A 19,862-nucleotide genomic window follows, 5' to 3' on the forward strand; every position below is an offset into this window, starting at 1 on the left:
CTGGGCTGAACGTAGATGGCCCCAGGAAGGTTTTTGGTTTGGTCTGAATAATTCCCTAATATAAGCTTGTTTTCTTGTCATTTCCCTAAATGTGGAGAATAGCAAAAATAATGCTAATTTAGAGAGCTAGTTGTGTTTGAGTCAATTGTGTGTGTATGTGTGTTTTACTGTACCGTATAAACTCCTGATCTCTTTCTATCTCTGTCTCTTTCTGTTTCTCTCTCTGTGTCTTTCTCTGTCTCTGTCTCTCTTCCACTCCCCTCTCCTTACATCTCCTCAAACCATACTCTCAAGGAAAGGCTCCAGATAACCATATGTACCTCTCAGTGGGTGTATGTTGCTGTTTTTCCTCTCCTAGAGGGACTTGTCTCTGATTATGGAAAGAAAAGATACATCTATTGGTAAGTGAAATAAAGGAATCAGTGGCAGGAAAGGGAGGCATTTGAGGAAGAGTGGGGACTTCCTGGCACCCTTAAAATAATATACCAATAAGTAGTTGTCCAGCCTAGCAGGAAATCTCTGTGTGTATAAGAGACAGAGACCGAAACAGATAGAAAGTACCCAAGAACAAAAGTACACTAGGAGTCAGCCCTGATTCTGAGGTCTTCCTCTCTTATATCCTGGAGAGTAGAGGCCAGTAACAGAAAAATGCTCTTTGGGATGAAACCCCTGAGGATTATGCTAAGGCCTGCTTTCAGCAATAAAGGGCGTATAAATCATGTCATATGAGGATGTGTTGATAAAACTGGGGAGGACATATTAGCTGTATTTAAAAGGTCTGACATGTAAAAGAGGGATTAGATTTGATCTGAATGCTTTCAGATTACAGATCTAGCACCAGTGGGCAGAAATGAGAGGAAAGCAGATTTCACCTAAATAGAAGAACTAGCATTTATAGCAATTGTATCATATAATAAAGTATTAATAACTTTAAGGTTTTCAAAGCTATTCAAAAATATTATATCATTTTATCCTCACAATAAACATGGGAGGTAGATGCTATTATTATCTCCATTTTACAAATGAGGAAATAGAGGCAGGCAGAGGTTTAAATGACTTGCCCAGGGTCATACAACTAGTAAGCATCTGAGGCCAGATTTAACCGCAAGTCTTCCTAACTCTGACCAGGTTCTATCCATTGGGCCACCTAGCTGTCTTTTAATATTGTTGTCGTTCAGTCATTTCAGTCATGTCCAACTTTTCATGACCCCATTTGGGGTATCTTGGCAAAGATACTGGAGTGGTTTGCCATTTTCTTTCTCCAGCTCATTTTACAGATGAGGAAACTGAGGGAACTGTTAAGTGACTTGCCCAGGGTCACAAAGCTAGTAAGTGTCTGAGGCCAGATCTGAACTCGGGAAGATGAGTCTTTCTGACTCCAGGCCAGCCCTCTATTCGTTGTAGCACCTAACTGCCCCCCTCGTAATATTATGAAGGACTTTTATAACAACTTGAGATATCTAACATTGGAATGGGCTTCCTTGGAGGAGTAGCAAGACCTTTGTTAAGAATTCATAATTCACATTTCTTTAGTGCCTAAGGATTTAAAAATCGCTTTCCTCATAAAAACTCTGTGAAGTGGATAGTGCAGGCGGTTTCATCCCTGTTTTACAAATAAGGCAACTGAGACTCGGTGTGGTCAAGTACCTTGTATATCACATAGCTGGTAAGCATCAGGGTTCTGATGCAAGTCTCTTATTCTTCCCACTATGCCAAACAACCACTAGCTCCAGTGTTCAGGTAGAGGCTGGGTGACCACCTCTTGGGGTTGCTGAAGGAGGGACGGCTGAAGCAGGTGGAAGGTCTCTGCCTGACACAGAACCCAGTGAAAAGGCTGGTTCCAAGCCTCTAGCTGTTATTCATCCAATCAGTCTCTTTTTCTATACCTTTGAAGCATGATGTGTCCCATTGTATATGTTCTCAGCATGGAGAAAGGTTAATAAGGTGGAGGATAGTACATCTTCAAGCCACATCTTCCTTTCCAGAATTCAAAGCCCTTGTAGTCTCTGTGTGTCTGTCTCTCTGTTTCTCTATCTTTCTCTCTGTCTCTTTTTCTGTCTGTCTCTGTCTGTTTCTCTGTCTGTGTCTGTCTGTCTCTTTCTCTTTGTCTCTCTGCTACCCTTCTCTCCTTACATCCCATCAGACTCTACTCTCAGGAAAGGTTCTAAATAACCATATATACCTCTCAGTGTGAGTGCATATTGCTCTGTTTCCTCTCCCAAGGGCACTTGTATTTTACAAGCCTTGTCTCTGACTGTGGAATAAAAAGGTGCATCTATTGGTAAGTGAAATGAAGGAATCAGTGGCAGGAAAGGGAGGCATCTGGGGGAGAATTTTTGGCACCCTGAAATAATCAGTATAACAATAAGCAGCTGGCCACCCTAGCAGGGAATCATAGACACTCACTGCTCTTCTGCTTCTTTCAGAGAATGGAAGAAACCAATTAATGGAGGAAATTCTCTAATGGCATCCCTCACTCACCTCCTGGGGCCTGAGGGCATATCTTTGTGCCACCACCAAGATCACAAGGTGCTTGTGGGAGAAAAGGATTCCTTCTCATTCTCTACCATAACCCTTTCCCTTGCCTTTCCCTAACTTTGGGCAGAAGCAAGATGAAACTCTAATCTGTACATACCAAAATGAGATAGCTAATACGAAGTCACTGCCTTGCTCTCCTAAAAGGAGATAAAATGTAGGAACAGACATAACAAATTCCACCAAAACTTTTCCCATGTGGGCCTCTCATTCTACATATCTCATAATCCATCCACTCATTTTTATTCTCACAGGACCCCATTTTTGACAAACTCTATTCAGGGTGATAAAAGCTAAAAATTAACCACCACTGAGAATTAACAAGGCAGATGGAGTTGGATTCTTCTCCAATTTCTGTCTGAAATAAAAAAGATCCATGTGATGGTGATGATAATTATTGACAGAAAGCTTTCCACCTCTTCTAAGTAACTTCATGTGATCCTCACCATAATTCTGGGAAGCAACTAGGGCAGATACTATTGTCCCTATTTCCAAGATCAGAATATACTCGCTGAGAAGGTACCTTGCTCAAGATTATACAAGTTAGTGGGGAAGCTGGGACTCAAATAGAGGTCACTTTTTCCATTACACCGTAATGACCTCCTGATCACTCCTGGATGGAAGAGGACAAGTGTAACTGAACCAGAAGACATAAGACCTGATGTTCTGACATGTTCCCCCCTTTTGACAAAGATCATCATATCACAGATCTCTAATAGAAAGGACCTTGAAGACCATCTAGTCCTAGCCCCTCATTTTACAGATATGGAAACTGAAGTGTAATAAGGTTAAGAGGGGCAGCTAGGTGGTGCAGTGGATAGAGCACTTGCTCTGGAGTCAGGAGGAACTGAATTTAAATCCAGGCTCAGACCGGACACAACATTTACTCGCTGTGTGACCCTGGGCAAGTCACTTAATCCCAATTGCCTTGCCAAAAAAAAAAAAGTAAAGTTAAGAGACACATCCAAGATCATATGGACTATTGGAGGTGAGATTTAAACCTTGGTTCTCTGACTCCAGCACCAATGCTCTTTCTATTGTACCACACTGTCTCCTAGTTCTCTTCCTCCTACTACACTGTCCCCAAAGTATTAATTCACAGTTTCCCCCAATACAGTACTATGAAAAATAACTATTTGCTCACCAAAATTGTGTCCAGCTCCCTTTGTTCTCTTAATCTCCATCCTGCATACACCATTGGAAGTCTTCAAGGAAAGGATGGATGACCATCTGCAATGTAAGTCATAGAGAGGATTCTTACTCAATTATAAGTTAGACTAGATGACTCCTGAGATGCCTCTTAAGCCTGAGAGTCTGTGGTTGTTATTACAGTAATACATTAGTGACAGATTTACCCACTGTCAGAGCCATTACCAGGGCAGTGTGACTGGGGCTTCATCCCCAAGTGCCAACATTGAGAGGATGCTGACAGCAGTTACACTCTAGCAATGTAAGGACAACTGAACTTGGCATCTACTTAGTAAGAATAATTGGCTAAAGATAAGAAGCTACCAGATGGCATGGTGCCAACTACCTGTCAGGAGATCTCTTCTTCAGTTATTGCCCCTCCCCATATACATTGTGGCTCTCCTGGCAACATTTCAGAGCATTGTTTCCTAAGCTTGTTCCAGGAGCATTTTGTGTTCCAGGGATGGCACTATCTATACTGATGTTTTTCATCACATTATAAAAAGCCAGTATAGAACAGTGGAGATAGTTCTAGACTTGAAGGAAGGGGAATCTTGATTTGGAATCTGGTCTTTTCATTTCGTTCCACTTCATCTGTAAAACAGAGATAATGTTTGTGATATCTACCTCCACAGAGCTATTGCGAGGATCAAACAAAATACATATAAAGCACTTTGCAAACCTTAAAGCTAGGGGCGTGCTGGTAAATGTTTAACAACTAGCTGTTGGTGGGGAGACAATGTATGTATGTATGAGACACTTCGAAGTTTAATCTGCATTAGCTACATTTTCTCCATCACTTTCTTAAGTCTAGAAATCAACAAAATAATGAATCAAGCTTTGGTTTGAAGAACTTGCTCTGAGGTGTAAATACTGACAATGAAAATTTAACAACCAGCTCTTGGGAGGTGGTATAAGTCAGCTCCAGCACACCACTGCTTAAAGCCATCTACAAATGTCAATTACTGTTATTGTCTGCTTAGCCAGGACTACAATGAATGATATTTCTCAGACATTTGGTGAGATTCATCTGGGATTTCAAATTCAGATTTTTGGAAGAAAAATCAAGTTTTTCTCATCTCATGGCAGAGCTTGGTTATAATGGTGGGACTGGGAAGTTATCAGGTCTTTTCCGAAACATCTAGCTACAAGCTAACATTTATATGGCAGTTTAAGGTTTATGAAGTACTTTATAAGCATGAAGACATTTGATCCTCACAACAACCTTGGGAAGTGGATGCTATTACTATCCCTATTTTACAGATGAGGAAATTCAGGCAGACAGAGGTCAAGTGACTTGGGCAGAGTACCACAGCTAGTAAGTGTCTGAGTCAGGATTCGAACTTGGATCTTCCTGATTCCAGGCCCAGAGCACTATCCACTGTATCCCAGCTGCCATATTTTTCATTCTTTTTTATTCAGCAATATTACTAATTAGAGAGACAGCATAGCATTGTGGACAAAGAGATTATCTCAAAGTCAGGAAGACCTGAGTTCAAGTCTCACCTCTCACACAAACTGACCGTGGGACCCAGGAGAAGTTATTTAAACCTCTCAATACCTCCAGGAAACTCTCCATTGGTTGCAGAGGAGGTGCCTCACTATGGGAAAAGTCAAATAAAGTCAACAAGCATGAATTAAGTGCCTACTCTGTACAAAGTATGACATGAAGAAAAGCAAAAATGGAGCAGCTAGGTGGCGCAGTGGATAGAGCTCTGGCCCTGGAGTCAGGACCTGGAGTCAGCCTCAGACACTAGACACTTACTAGCTGTTTGACCCTGGGCAAGTCACTTAACCCCAATGCCTAACCAAAAAACAAAAAAGCAAAAATGGTCCGTCTCCTCAGAAAGCTCACGGTCTGCTAGGAGAATCAACATGCAAACAACTCTGTACATACGAGATAGACATGGGACAGCACAGAGGAGAAGTTTAAAGGGAGCAGGTTCTCACCTCAAGCTCTCTACACTGATGGAATCACAGGTTTATTGAAATAACAACAACAACAACAACATAAAGTTTAGTAGAGGTACCTAAGTGGTTCAGTGGTTAGAGTTCTGGCTCTGGAGTTAGGAAGACTTGAGTCCAAATCCAGCCACAGACACTTACTAGCTATGTGATTCTAGGCAAGTCACTTAACCCCTGTTTGCCTCAGTTTTCCCATCTAAAAAATGGGGATAACAACAGCACCTACTTCTCAGGGTTGCTATGAAGATCAAATGAGATAATAATTGTGAAGCACTTAACACAGTGCCTGGCACATGCTATTGTTCAGTCATTCAGTCTCATCTAACTCTTCATAGGCCCATGGGCAACACTCTTCATGGGGTTTTCTTGTCAAAGATACTGGAGTGGTTGGCCTTCTCCTTCTCCAGTGGATGCCTGCCTCACTGTGTGGTTGTGTAGAATCCTATTCTAGCATTCTATGAACAACCCACTTCCCTCCAGGAGTCCCCTTGAAGCCTGAAAGCATTCCTGCAGCTCTTCCTGGGGTCCCCTTTTCAGCTAGAATAGTTTCAGGCCTTGTAGAATCTGACTCTGCTGATCACAAAGGACCCTGGACAGTTCCTTCCTCATTAAGGTAGCAGGCATTGTTTCATTTGAAACGGACATGGGAGGAAGGAAGGGAAACAAAGTCACATGAGTTTTTGAAACTCTGCATCTATTATGGATCATTCATTGGCTGTCTTTTGGCTTGCTCCTTTTACTTTTTTCAATTCATCTCACTCTCTCTTTTTAAAAAGAGAATCTAGATGTACTCTAGAGATTATTAATGTTGTCATTTTTGATAATCCAATGATGATGGTGATAATTAATAGATTACCATTTCCAAATGGGGCACAGAGAGAAGTAAATAAGTAAGAATGCTCCTTAACTTCTTTTGAAATTTGAATTTAGGGTTGATTACTTTTCAAAGGTTTGCAAGGTGAATAAAGTTGTTTGAAGACACCCTGGGAGACCCCACTCACATATAATGAGGTTTGATTGCACGTCCTGGGTTTTTGCCTGGGACTCTTCATCTATGAATGCCTCCTGATTGCAAGATAAAAGACCTATTCTGTATCCTATCTCTCTATTCAGGTACCACTCTGCAGCTGATTACTACCTGGCAAGCTTGTCTTTCCTTCCTAGCCCAAGCTCTCTAATGTGGAAAGAGTGGTCACACATGTGCAAAGGCAGAATAAAGTGGCCATGCAGATGCTCTGTGCTCAGAACCAGAGGCTGGGATGGTACTATGTTTCAGAGTTTGTTAGCATCATAGAATTTAGAGCTGGGAAGAATCTTAGAGATCATCGAGTCAAGTTATCCTTTCATTTAGGAATAAGGGAAAGGAGGCCCAGATAGGCAAGTGACTTGTCCACAGGTAAGCAGTAGTAGAGATGGATGTTGAACCAGCATGGTCCAGTGCAAACAGCACTGGATTTGAAGTCAGAGGATCCAGATTCAAAATCTGCCTGTAAGTACTAGAGCAGGTCACATGAGGCCCTCAAAGGGCCTCAGTTTCCTCATTTGTAAAAGGAGAGGGTGATGTAAAAAAAGGGCCCCAGTTTCCTCACCTGTAAAAGGAGAGGGAGAAGAGATCTCAGAGACACAACCTGCCTTGCTCCAGAGCACACAAGTAGCAAGCCGGGTGGCTCCTTCTCTGATCTATGTTGGCTGTGTGACTCTGGGCAAGTCTTCATGCTGCAGGCAACTCTCCAAGACTATAAATACATTTAAAGAAATTTATAGTCTCCAGGGCTATGAAGAAATAAATAAATAGTGTGCAGAGCAGATGTGGCATTGCATTATAGAGGAAGTTTCCTTATTAGCCATTTTCCATACCAATTAAACCAATCCTGGGACTCCTCACCCATCACCCCTTGCCACTACATTTGTAGCTGTAACAATCCCTTTGCTGTTTACATCTGGAAATTTTCAATACATATACACCAATATCATTTTTACCTATATCATCTCATTGTGAACCTCACAACCACTCTATGAGGTGGGACAGATATTCTTACGCCCATTTTACAGACAAAGAAACTGAAGCTTGAAGAGATGGATTGATTTGCCCAAGGTCACATAACTAACTAGCAAGCAAAAGTCATGCCCAGGCAGGTCCTACCAAGCTGGAAGGACTGCAAGTGCTCCTGATGCTAAATCTAATGCCCCTTCTGCTATATAAAAAGAGGAAATTTTGACTTGGAAAAAACATAAATGTGGTAAAAAGACTGGGCAATGAAGTGATCACTTAGTCATAGGTCATAAATTTAGAAGTAGGAAGGGGTCATAAGAGGGCGGGTAAACCCACACCCTCATTTTACAGATGAGGAAGCTGAGGCACAATTAAGTCATGCCCTGGAGGTCTTAAAGGGAGACACATGGTCCATGAGGTACAAACTGAGGGGAAGGCAATCTTAAGGAGCTAAGCAGTAGCAGCTTTGGTGGGTGGGGGCAGCAGCAGGCCACAGTAGTGGAAGGTTGGTGTCTTCAACCTCAGACTTCTTAAGTAGAGCTGGAAAGAGAGAGAGCAGCACAGAAGCAACAGGGGAAAGGGAGACACTGAAAAGAGAGACTGACAGGAGAAGGTGAAAGGAGGCCTATCAGCCCCCCTACAACAGACGTCTTAGAGCAGAATGCTCAGGCTGAGGCTCTCAGTTGTACTTCAAGGTCTGAAGTTCCCAAGACAAGGTTTGCTCTTTCCTTGACTCCCTTCCCCCTGTGCCTGTCCAGTAATAGACACTCTATCTAGTAGTAAGTGGGCAGCTAGGTGGTGCAGTGGATATAGCTCCAGGCCTGGAATCAGAAAGACTTATCTTCCCGGGTTCAAAGCTGGCCTCAGCCACTTACTAGATGTGTGACCCTAGACAAGTCACTTAACTTTGTTTGCCTCAGTTTCCTCATCTGTAAAATGAGCTGGAGAAGGAAATGGCAAACCATTCCAGTATGACAAGAAAACTAAAAATGGGTTCATGCAGAATCAGAAACAACTAAACAACAATAGCAGCATTACAACAGTCACCTTCTCCTGGTCACTTTTGAGGTCATCAATGTGTTTCCCAAAATATGACATCTAGAACAGATTGTTGTAGTGGTTTGTCCTTCATTCTTGAGGAGGCCCATGACATCAGGAAGGTGATGCCATGACTTGCAAGTGAATTGGATTTAAGTGAGGAGGGCTGTGCAAAGTCTCCACCCTCACTTTCTTCTCCAGAGCCATCTGGGTCCCGTGGCAAATAAAGATCAGGATGACTGAAGATGGCCCCTACCTAGAACAAAACCCAAAGTCAGGATGTTGTGATGTGACCAGGGCAGACTGTAATACAACTATCACTTCCAATTTTCTAGACACTATGCCTCTCTAAATGTGGCCTAATTATCACCTTCTTTGTTTTTGTTCTTTTGTTTTTGTTTGTAGTATTACATGGCTGATGGATGCTGGGCTTGCAGTCCATTAAAAATTCCCAGATCTTTTTCATGTGAATTATTGTTCAGACTCATCTAACCCATCTGTTATCTGTGAATTAAAAAAGACAAATATGGAACTTCTACATATCCCCATTAAATTTCCTCTTGTTAAATTAATTATAAAATCAAATGATATTTTGGATCCTGACAATGTGATCATGTGTGTTAGCTATATCTCCCAGTTTTTTTCCATCCATAAATTTTATTATTATGCAATCTGCTCATTTATCCAAGACATTTATAAAAGTGTTACATGGTCAAGAATAGATCCCTATGGATCTACTACATACCTTCCTCCAAGCTAACATTGATCCATTAGTGAGTATTCTTTGAGTCCAATCATTCAACCATCTATGGATCCACCTAACTAGGCTAGAATCTAATCCATGTTTCCCCATCTTATCTACAAAGATAACATGTGAACATTTCCAGTGCTATAATTAAATGTAGGTAAAGTTTGGCTACCGCATTACCTAGATCTACCTGACTAGTAACCCTGACAAAGAAGATTAGATTGATCTGGCATGCTCATTCTTATTGTTTACCTATTTCCTTTCAATATGTCCACAAACCACCCCCTTAATAATAAATCATGTTTCTAACACTTTTGTTGTATGCCAGTTTAATGAGCCATATTGTTTCTACTACTCTATGTAAGATGAAACTGAGACTTAGAGAGGGTAAGTCAAATGAAAAGGTTAGCCCATAGTGGAGTTCTAGTTTCTGGTGAGGGAGGAAGGAAGGGAGGGAGAGAAGGAGGAAGGAAGGAAGGAAGGAAGGAGGAAGGAAGGAAGGAAGGAAGGAAGGAAGGAAGGAAGGAAGGAAGGAAGGAAGGAAGGAAGGAAGGAAGGAAGGAGGAAAGAATGAACAGGGTTATTGTAAGGATCAAATAGACTATATGAAGTGCTTTATAAAAATAAAATACTATATAAAATCAATTATCACCATTACTATATGCATTTTGGAAGATTTTAATCACAGGAGGCAGTAGTCTGCAGAGCATTCAGAGATTTATTTTATTTTTTTTGCTTTGCTTGTAACTCCCTGAACTTAAGCCTAGCACATGGTAAGTACTTAATAAATGCTTGTTGCCTTGACTTGACAAGGAAGAAAGAAAGGAAAGAAGGGAAAGAAGGAAGGAAAGATAGAAAGGAAGGAAGGAAGGAAAGAAGGAAGGAAGGAAGGAAGGAAGGAAGAAGGAAGGAAGGAAGGAAGGAAGGAAGGAAGGAAGGAAGGAAGGAAGGAAGGAAGGAAGGAAGGAAGGAAGGAAGGAAATATTTGTTCCCTTTTCTTTTAGTTTGCCATCTCCCCAGTACCTGCCTCCCACACACAAGCCCCTTCCAAGAGGCATGTGTTTTTTCTTGGCCTGTTTTATTCTTTCTATTCTTCATGGAATTCCTCCTATGGTGCTTACTGTGGTATGAAGGTGATTCTGTATTCTCAAAGACTTTATCAGCAAAGTCCTGTCAAGCTGAAAAAGTTTCCAGCATAAACCTAGTGACAGACTTCATGGCTGTGACCTGAAGACCAACCTAGCTAAGTTCATAAAGGTTTATCACTGGGTTGGCCACAGATGATAAAATTTTTACCCACAGCAACTTTAAAAGACCATCTACTAAGTACGAGGAGGTAGCAATCTGTATCTATGGGAGAAATGAGGGGGGAGATAGTAGGCTACCAAAGAAATCCACCATGGAAATTAGATACAGGGTCCCTTAAGTATGATCTGAAAATTTCTATATAATCTGAAGACTCATTGTATTTGAATATTTCTATATAATCTGAAGACTCATATTGTATTGTCTTTCTGTGTTAAATAAATGTTCTCCAAGGCTTGACCCAATTGCTATAGACATAGTATATATTGCTATGCTATATTTTGTTTTGCTCCGGTTTTTGCATTGCTTTGCAATATTCATTTGGCATCAAGGGACAAAATAAGAGATGACACAGAATGATCTATGTCCAGAGAGCCAAAACGTCAATAGCTACTATTATCCCTCACCCTGATTTCCTATAGTACTCATCTCCATTCCCACTCAGTTGGAAGCAGTAATTAGGGCACAGAGTAGTCCAAGATGCTTGGGAAGAGCAATAGAGGTAAATTTAGAAAGGGAATCAGTAGCACTATGTACACAGGTAATATTTACTTTAGATAAATGAAAATTTCCCAGTGGAAGCCATTGTTACCCTTTGATTTATGCCTAGGCATCTGCTTCCTGTAAAACCCAAAGACAAGCTAGGAGCTAGAACTGAAAGGATGAAATATCATTGGTTGGACTAGAGGTCGGGAAAAAGCAGTGGATTCTGCTAGAAGCCACATGGAAGACCTTGGGAGGACAGAGTTATCCCTAGCTGTGGATAGCACAGTGGACAGAGAGCTGAATTTAAAGAGAGAAAGATATGAATTCAAATCCTTCCTCAGACACCTACTCAGACACACACAATGTGTGACATTGGACAAAAATCCTCTCTCAGGTTCAGTTTCCTCGTCTGTAAAATGGTGATAGCAGTGGCACCTACCTCCCAGGGTTCTTGTGAGGACCAAATGCGATAACACAGAGAAAGTGCTTTGAAATCCATAAAGTGTTATGTAAATACTTGTTATCATCATCATCATCATCATCATCATCATCATCATCATCATCATCCACCAGAAGTAACAGAGGAATGCTTCCTTTTTTGCTGCCTCTGCAGACAGGGCTTCATCTGTATATAGGACTCCCAGGGACTAAAAAAAACAGATGCACCCAAGCAAACCCAACCTCTTTTCATTGATAAAAATCTATGGCATTTGTGTGTACATTTACATGGAGCAATGAACAAAAATGCTTTATCATAACAAGTTCTAAAGCAATGCTCCATCAGTAATTCCTGTGGTTATCATTTCTCAACTCAGCATGAAGTCTAGTCGCAATCTGTCTCTGTGACCTCCAAAAGCTCAACCAGACTCTCACAGGTGACAGTAACTGAAAAGTTACAGATTCTGCCTCTGCAGCCTCTCAGGACAGACCCAAATCCCAGGCCCCAGGCCCAGAATCCTCCAGGCCACAGGGATCTGCCTCTCCTGTGTAGAGTATCAAGGACAGGGAAGGAATGTTTGAATTTGATTATTTTGAAAATTAAGGGAAAGAGATGAGGGAGTTTGGGGAGCAGAAATGAAAGAACATTAAACTCATCCAGTCAAAGGAATAAATAAGCCAACAAATTTGGGTGGGGTAGGGAAAGGATTATATCTCTACTACATCTAAGCAATCAGTCAAAAAGTTGAAAGCACACACAACAGCCAACTGTTTAGTCTACATATTCCCTAAGGACATACTGGGCAGTTTTCTGTGGAATTGTGTGTCAGGTTTGGCTTTGTGTACGTATAGCCTTAGGCCTGTTTTAGTTCTTTTTCATAAGAGGTTGGTAAGCTTTGGACCTGCTTAACTTTGAAAGTTGAGGTTGGTGCCCTGCACCACAAAGACTTGGCACTCCAACCTGTTGGATATAGCTCTATTATAGCTACAAACTTGGAGGAACCACTAAGGCCAGTTTTACTTGCTCCTAGAGTCAATACAACTAGATTTTATTGAGCACTTTCTCTGTGCCCATTCCTGGGCTAACAATGAGGGAGACAGAAGAGAGAAAAGACACAGTCACCAGCTTAAAGAGTTTGTAGTTTTGGCTGGAGGAGATAGCAGTTTAAGATCCTTGAGAAGGGCAATGAAAATAAATATAGAGCGGGCATCATGAAATTAAACAATACAAGATAAAACATGATTCAGTGTCAAATGAGTAATGGAGTAATGCTAAAGAGATTTTTTAAAAGGTATCACCCAGGGGCAGCTAGGTGGCACAGTGGATAGAGCACTGGCCCTGGATTCAGGAGGATCTGAGTTCAAATCCGGCCTCAGACACATAGCGCTTACTAGCTCTGTGACTCTTAACCCCATTGCCTAACCAAAAAATAAAATGAAATAAAAGATATCACCCATGGCCAGGGAGTACCCCTTTCCTGAAGGAATCCTTCTTTGAACTCTCATACACCAGTCTTAAAGCAGCTAGATAGTGCAGGGTAGTTCCTGGAATCAGGAAGACTCATCTTTCTGAGTTCAAACCTAGCCTCATACACTTACTAGCTGTGTGATCTTGAGCAAGTAACTTGACCCTGTTGGCCTCAGTTTCCTCATCTGTAAAAGGAAATGGCAAACCGCTCTAGTACCTTTGCCAAGAAAACCCCAAATGGAGTCCCAAAGAGTCCAACGTGACTGAAATGACTGAACAACAGACTAGTGTTAGGGGGAAACTGACCCAACAGAGAAGGGATATGTGGCTTTTCTCACATTTTGCCTCATTTTGCTTTCACTCCCAAAGTATCCGAATCTGAAATCTTAAATAAAACTTAGTTATAGTTCATGTCTAAAATCTCCCCCAAACAGATTAACAGGGTGCTTTCTAGGAAAGTTATTTAATGTACAAAGAACAACACACAATATACAAAGTAGTAGATATCAGCTAAAAGACAGCTATTTATTTCCTCCACCATGAAAGAAATATTAAATCCACAAGAGACTCATAAGGATACATTTTACAGGCCTTGAGATTGTTCCTGTGGTTTCTTTTGACTAGGGAACTCCCAGGTGAGGAAATTCTCCTCATCAAGGCAGATCAACACCTTCTCTGCGATTTATAGTCAGTTGCCTGATAGATGCACTGACTTGTTCACACAGTGAATGTATGTCAGAGGACTTAAACCTAGCTCTTCCTAGCTTCAAGGCCAGCTTTCTATCCATTCTGTAACATTGACAAATTCTTAAAACATGAAACTATAACTTATCACTCCTATTACGCCCCCTTGAGAGGTAAGAAAGATTCCCAGAAGACTAGTGGGGATGCTGAACAGATTCACCTCACTCTCCTTCTGCATTGTTGTTGTTGAGTTGTTTCAGTTGTGTCCAACTCTTTGTGACCACATTTGAGGTTTTCTTGACAGAGATACTGGAGTAACTTGCCCTTGTCTTCTCCAGTTCATTTTACAGATGAAGAAACTGAGGCAAACAGCATTTATATAGCACTTTCAGGTTTGCCAGTGGCTTTACAAAAATGAACTCATTTTATCCTCACAACAACCCTGGAAGGTAGAAGCTAATATTATCCCAATTTCACAGATAAGGAAACTGAGGTAGATCATGATTAAGTGACTTGCCCAGGGTCCCACAGGCAGTAAGTGTTTGAGGCTAAATTTTAACTCAGATCTTCTTGACTCCAGTCTGGCATGATGCCATTTAGTTGCCTCGTGAGGCTTGAGAAAAAGCTATTTGAATTTGATAATTAAAGGATCATTGATAACTTTAGACAGAGTTTTCTCTACTCCCACTCCTAGATATCTATTGACATATAAAATTCAACATGTCTGAAATTGAAGTTGTCATCTTACCCCTAAACCTATCCCTTTCCTGAACTTTCCTGTTTTTATTGTTGGCACCATTATTCTGATAATCTACACAGACTCATAAACTTAAAATCAAGGCTTTCCACAATCAGTCTGAAACTACTTCCTAGCTGCCTAGGTTACTAGGAGGTAGCTTTAGTTAAAATCCAGGCTCAGGACCTTTCTAGTTATGTGACCTTGGGCAAGTCACTTTACCTTTCTTGGCCTCAGTTTCTTCACCTATAAAATAGAACTGATAACAGCACTTCCCAGGCTTCTTGTGAGGCTCAAATGAGATAGCATGGGTAAAGCGCTTTGGGAAACTTAGAGCACTATATATAAAATCTAATTATTGTGACTATTAGCTTTATCCTTTACTTCTCCCACTCCACATTCTGACCAAAGGAGATAACATGCTTTTCTTAGCCTAGCTCATCCTGCCTTTTCCACTTCTGGGTCTCTGTGTATGCCATCTCACATGCCTGGAATGGTCACTCCCACCTCTCCCCTTGCTGGAATCTTTCTTTTCCTTTGATGCCCACCTCAGATGTCATCTCCTCCCTCAAGGCGCCCCAGCTGTAAGTAATCTCTCCCACTTTATTTCTCTCATACCAGTCTATCTGGACCTCTCCTTTGCAACGAGTCCTAATTCCTTATATTATGATTGTAATTACATATATAGATATGTAGGTATATATGTATACATATATATGTAATGACCATATCTTATTGATGATATGAATAACTTATAGTAATCCCCACGGGGTCAAGAACTATGTCTTCTTTTAAACCACTTCTGTGTCTCCAACACTACCAGAAGGTCTTATACAGAGTGCGAACTTAAGAGATGTTTACTGTTCTTTGTATAGGAAAACATTCAAGTCTGTGGGTGTTTGTCAATAATAAAAAGGGTTTTGTCATTGTTGTTTTTAAAGATGTTTACTGAACTGAATTGGTGTGGGATTTGATCCAGGCTTTGAAAGATGGGGAGGATTTGGACAGTGTGATCTTTGTCCAATTCCCAGATGAACTCTTTCAAAAACACCCAAACTGTTTCTCAGATCCCTTAAACAAGCTACGTTGTACAGAAGGTTTGAAGCAATCCTTTAGCTATTTCTATGGGCCCTGCTCACATTGCTCAGTGACCTCCACTCCCTGGCATTTTGCCCCCTTTCCCTCTCCACTTCTTCCTTACCCAGAAAAATCACACCCACTGCCAGATGGAATGAAAACCCACTGAAGGGAACAGAAAAGGGAGCCTATGGTCTTTCTCATTAGGTCTGCTGCCTGGTTTCCATTATGGTCAGGCTGCCTTTTTTTCCAGGTCCTGGTTATTTGATGCCTCTGCTCATATTTATAGCTAGATTAAACCTGGATATTAATGGATCTGTGAGAATGAAGCCTCAGCCCACTTATTGGAAGTCAGTCTGGAAAAGTACTGTGCTGTCTCCCTGGGGGTGACACCCTGGGGAAGATCAGAGAGGAACTGAGGGTGGAGGAGGATAGGGGGGGAAGGAGGAGGAGGAGGATGGAGGGAGAGTTGGGAGTCTGAAGACTGGCAAAAGTCAGGTAACACACTTGGAGTGCTTGTCTACTTCCCTTACTCTTGTGCCCTTTGTCTGCCCACTCAGGCAGGCAATGTTGCCATCTACCACACATAGGGTGATGCTGACCCTAAGTGAAACTGAATCTTCCCAGCCTTCCAAACCCAGTCTCAGCAGAAACCAAATCCACTGAAGCCAAGAATACCCCATCTTCCTGAGGCAAGACAGAAAATACTGTAACATTCATACTTGCCATACACTCTTAGTGGTACTACCTCAAGACTATCAACCATGGTTGCCCCGCTTCATTTATTCATTCAACAAATTCATATGAAGCACCTAAGGTATTCAGATTACTTACAGGAGGAGATAGAAAGTTTACATAAGACCTGGTTCCTGTCCTCAAGAAGCTTATAGTTTAATGAAGAATGTCATACACATAAGACATATAGCACAGAAATGCTTGGTAAGTGCAGTAGAGAGGTACAAAATAAAGAACTATATTAGGTCTGAAAAGAATAATCCAAGAAGGGATATATGAAGGCTTCATAGAACAGTTGGCATTTGAGTTGAATGGATAGACATCAACACTCTCCAGACTTCACAGCTATACTGGCAGTCTTGTCTTATAGTGATGCCTCTGTCCTGGGTCCTGATTGATGAGTCCCTTGCTGGAACCTCCCTGTCATGAGAGGCTATGGCCATACTTATTTCACTCCCAGCTCAACTCACTGTCTAGACTTCTCTACCTCTTCATCCGCAATCTTGCCTCCCTTCCTGCACTCCCGCCCCCTCCATCTGCCTCCCCCAGTTCTCCTTTATGTTTTATCTTCCCCTATCAAAATGTAAGCTCCTTGAGTGTAGGAATTGTCTTTTTTTGCTTGTATTTCCATTCCCAGCACTTAGCACGGTGTGTGGTATATAGTAAGTACTTAATAAGTAGTTTATCTATCCATGAGGCAGCTGTGGCACAGAGAATAAAAGTCAGCCTTGGAGTTGGGAATATCTGGGTCCGAGTCCTGTCTCTGGATATCTACTAGCTGTGTAACCCCAGGAAAGTCACTTAACCTCTCACAAACCTCTTGGTTTGGACATGTCCTAAGATTATGAATTGCAGAGCAGATAAACTGTACTGAGAATTTCCTTACTGGGAGTTCCCTATACCACTGAAATCATTGACCTATGACAAAAATTCCAAAGGAATTCAGTGGGTGAAGAGGGAGAGAGAAGATATTCCAAGCATAGAGAAGAGGCTGATTAAACATGCCAAGACCAGAGATTATGTAGGAATACAGGTTATATATACAGGGCAGAGAACTGTGCAATTGGGTTGAAGTGTGGACTATTTGGAGGGAACTAATGTGAGATAAATCTGGAAAGGTAGGACGGTGCCAGATTGTAATAGGACTTGAATTCTGGGCAAAGGAGTTTAAACTTTATTTGGCAGGAAACAGTGAGGCACTAAAGATTTTTGAAGAAAGGAATGACATGACCAAATATTTACATAAGACAAACTGTTCTGGCTGCCACGTGAAGGATGAACTCAGGAAGGGAAGAAGGGCAGGGGAGAATAGAGTTGGGAAGACATGTTAAGAAGCTATTGTAATAATTCAGGAAGGTTCTGAGGGGTCATATTGGGTGGTGCTGGCAGGGAGGGGGAAGAGTGAAAGATAACAGGGAAGTTGTAGCAGGGATAATTAGGGGAACCCCTGACAAAGAGGTAGAATTCACATCACATCTCTGTAAGCGAGGTTCCCTAGATATCCCCTGCTATGGTTATACAAGCCCATCCTCATGAATGAAAATGAATGAATGAAAAAAAAATTAAGTGCTTACTATGTGCTGAGCATAGGGCTAAGGATTATCAAAAAGAAAAAGAAAATGGTCTCTGATCTCAATGAATTCATATTCTAATGGGGGAGGGGGAAAGAATGTGTGTGTGTGTGTGTGTGTGTGTGCGTGTGTGTGTGTGTGTGTGTGAAGGTTCTGCTACAAGACTGATGGAAAGGACATGTAGTCCTTAGGGTTTAGCACTACGGATGGTGACAATACCTGGTGATCTGGAGGACACAGAAGCAGGGCAGATGGTAAGGCTCAGCAAGACAGAGTGCACAGTGGCAATGCTGATGGTTTGGCACAGTGGTCTTTCATCTTACTGGAAGGATTCTTCTTGCTCTTCCAAGTAATCTGAGTGGTCATGTCTGCTCTGAAGGCAGGGGTCCTGGAGAAGCTTGGCTCATAAATGTTGAGAAGAAGGGAGTGGGTCCAAGGGTAGAAGTGGAGCAGGGGCTATAGAATGGAAGAGATAGCGGAGGTAAATGCCCAGCTAAGAGGGAGAAAGGGAAGGGAGCAATTGGCAGGAAGATTGGGGGAAAGGAGTCCCTATAATGCCTCCTCCATTGCGCTCTCCATTGAGCATTGGGATCATTTAACTCTTTGTTTAGCTCTAAGATTTTTGTCTTTGTTTACTAAAGAACATGAATTCCCCCAAGTTACAGACCAATTTGGAATCTAAATTTTTTACATGTCTCCTTTGTCCTGGAGGGCTTATGTAAAAAAAAAAAAAAAGCTTGAACACATAATCAAAACTTGAGACAGGAAGATATCCCAAAATAGAATAAGTAACTCCAGGAGTTTGGTATCACTGAAGATCTTCAAACACAGGCTGGATGACCACTTGTTGAGGCTTCTTGTAGAGCGATCACTGGATCATAGACTTTGAAGAGGAATGATGTTCTAGGCTACCTCCAACCCACTCATTTTAAAGCTGAGGACTCTGAGGCACTGAGAGGTCACACAGAAAATTGAACAAGGTAAATGATGTCAAACAAATAGAAATTGGGCCCACTAAACCATACACAAGGATCCCTACAGATGCATATTGACAAAGAAAACCACATATTAATATCATCTATGTTCTATTATATTTTTCTTTATCTTGTTACATTTTAATCTGGTTTGGGCAATACTCTCCTCCAAAGCCCCATATTTAACACCTCTGGACTGGATGACCTTCAAGGTCCCTTCCTCTATGGTTCTATGAGGTTAAGAGAGTTATAAAGTCACAAGTGTGGGGTAGCAGACCTTGAAGTCAGGAATACCTGGGTTCAAGTCTCCCCTCTGATACATCCTGGCTATTTGACCTTGGGCAAGTTCAACCGGGCAATTCTCTAAAACTATAAGTTACAGAACAGTTGCTGCTCTACTTTGGTAGGGGATTTTGCTCGCCAGAATTTCCTTGTATCAATAAAATCACAAGTCAGAAACAAATAACATAAAAAGTGGTTTAAGTGTGATAATAATGATAATTAGTATCAGATACAAGATTTGAATCTAGATCTTTTTTGAAAACAATTCAAGGAATCTTTCCACTGTACTACGTATGCTGGTGTCTTCTTTTGGAGTTCTTGTGGTTCACCCAAAAATCCAAACTAGTATAAAGGGAGCAAAAGAATTTAATCAAGGAAAAAGAAGGGGTAGTGACAACATAGAGGGCTTGAGGATCAGGGCAGCTTCCCCCGGCACAGCTTGTGTTTGGGGGATGAAGGAGTCAGAGCAAATCCATTAAACCCCAGAATCTACTTCCTGATGCAATGGCCCTGGGAGGATAGATCAGCTGATAGATGAGAAAAAGGAGAGTGGTGCAGGCCTGGCTCAGGGCTAGCTATTGGAAAAAAGCTTGGTATGACTCAAAATATTTGTCCTGGGTACAAGAATGCACAAAGTAA

The 19,862-nt window shown here is 41.6% G+C and overlaps 1 long non-coding RNA gene across 2 annotated transcripts in view; it reads right to left on the reverse strand.

The window, feature by feature from the left end:
* Positions 1 to 19,862, reverse strand: part of LOC110207983 (uncharacterized) — a 136,568-nt gene that overhangs the window by 7,134 nt on the left and 109,572 nt on the right. Inside the window, exons 1-2 of one of the 2 annotated variants that reach the window (XR_002324380.2) lie at positions 8,729 to 8,969; positions 3,680 to 3,765 (exon numbers count right to left, since the gene is read on the reverse strand). This is a non-coding gene — a long non-coding RNA (uncharacterized LOC110207983). Of the gene's footprint in view, positions 1 to 3,679; positions 3,766 to 8,728; positions 8,970 to 19,862 lie in introns of those variants that run through there. The other variant, XR_002324381.2, reaches the window with a different exon arrangement.

This window comes from Phascolarctos cinereus, unplaced genomic scaffold, assembly GCF_003287225.1.
Source record: "Phascolarctos cinereus isolate Bilbo 61053 unplaced genomic scaffold, phaCin_HiC Scaffold_4;HRSCAF=312, whole genome shotgun sequence".
NCBI classification, from domain to species: domain Eukaryota; kingdom Metazoa; phylum Chordata; class Mammalia; order Diprotodontia; family Phascolarctidae; genus Phascolarctos; species Phascolarctos cinereus.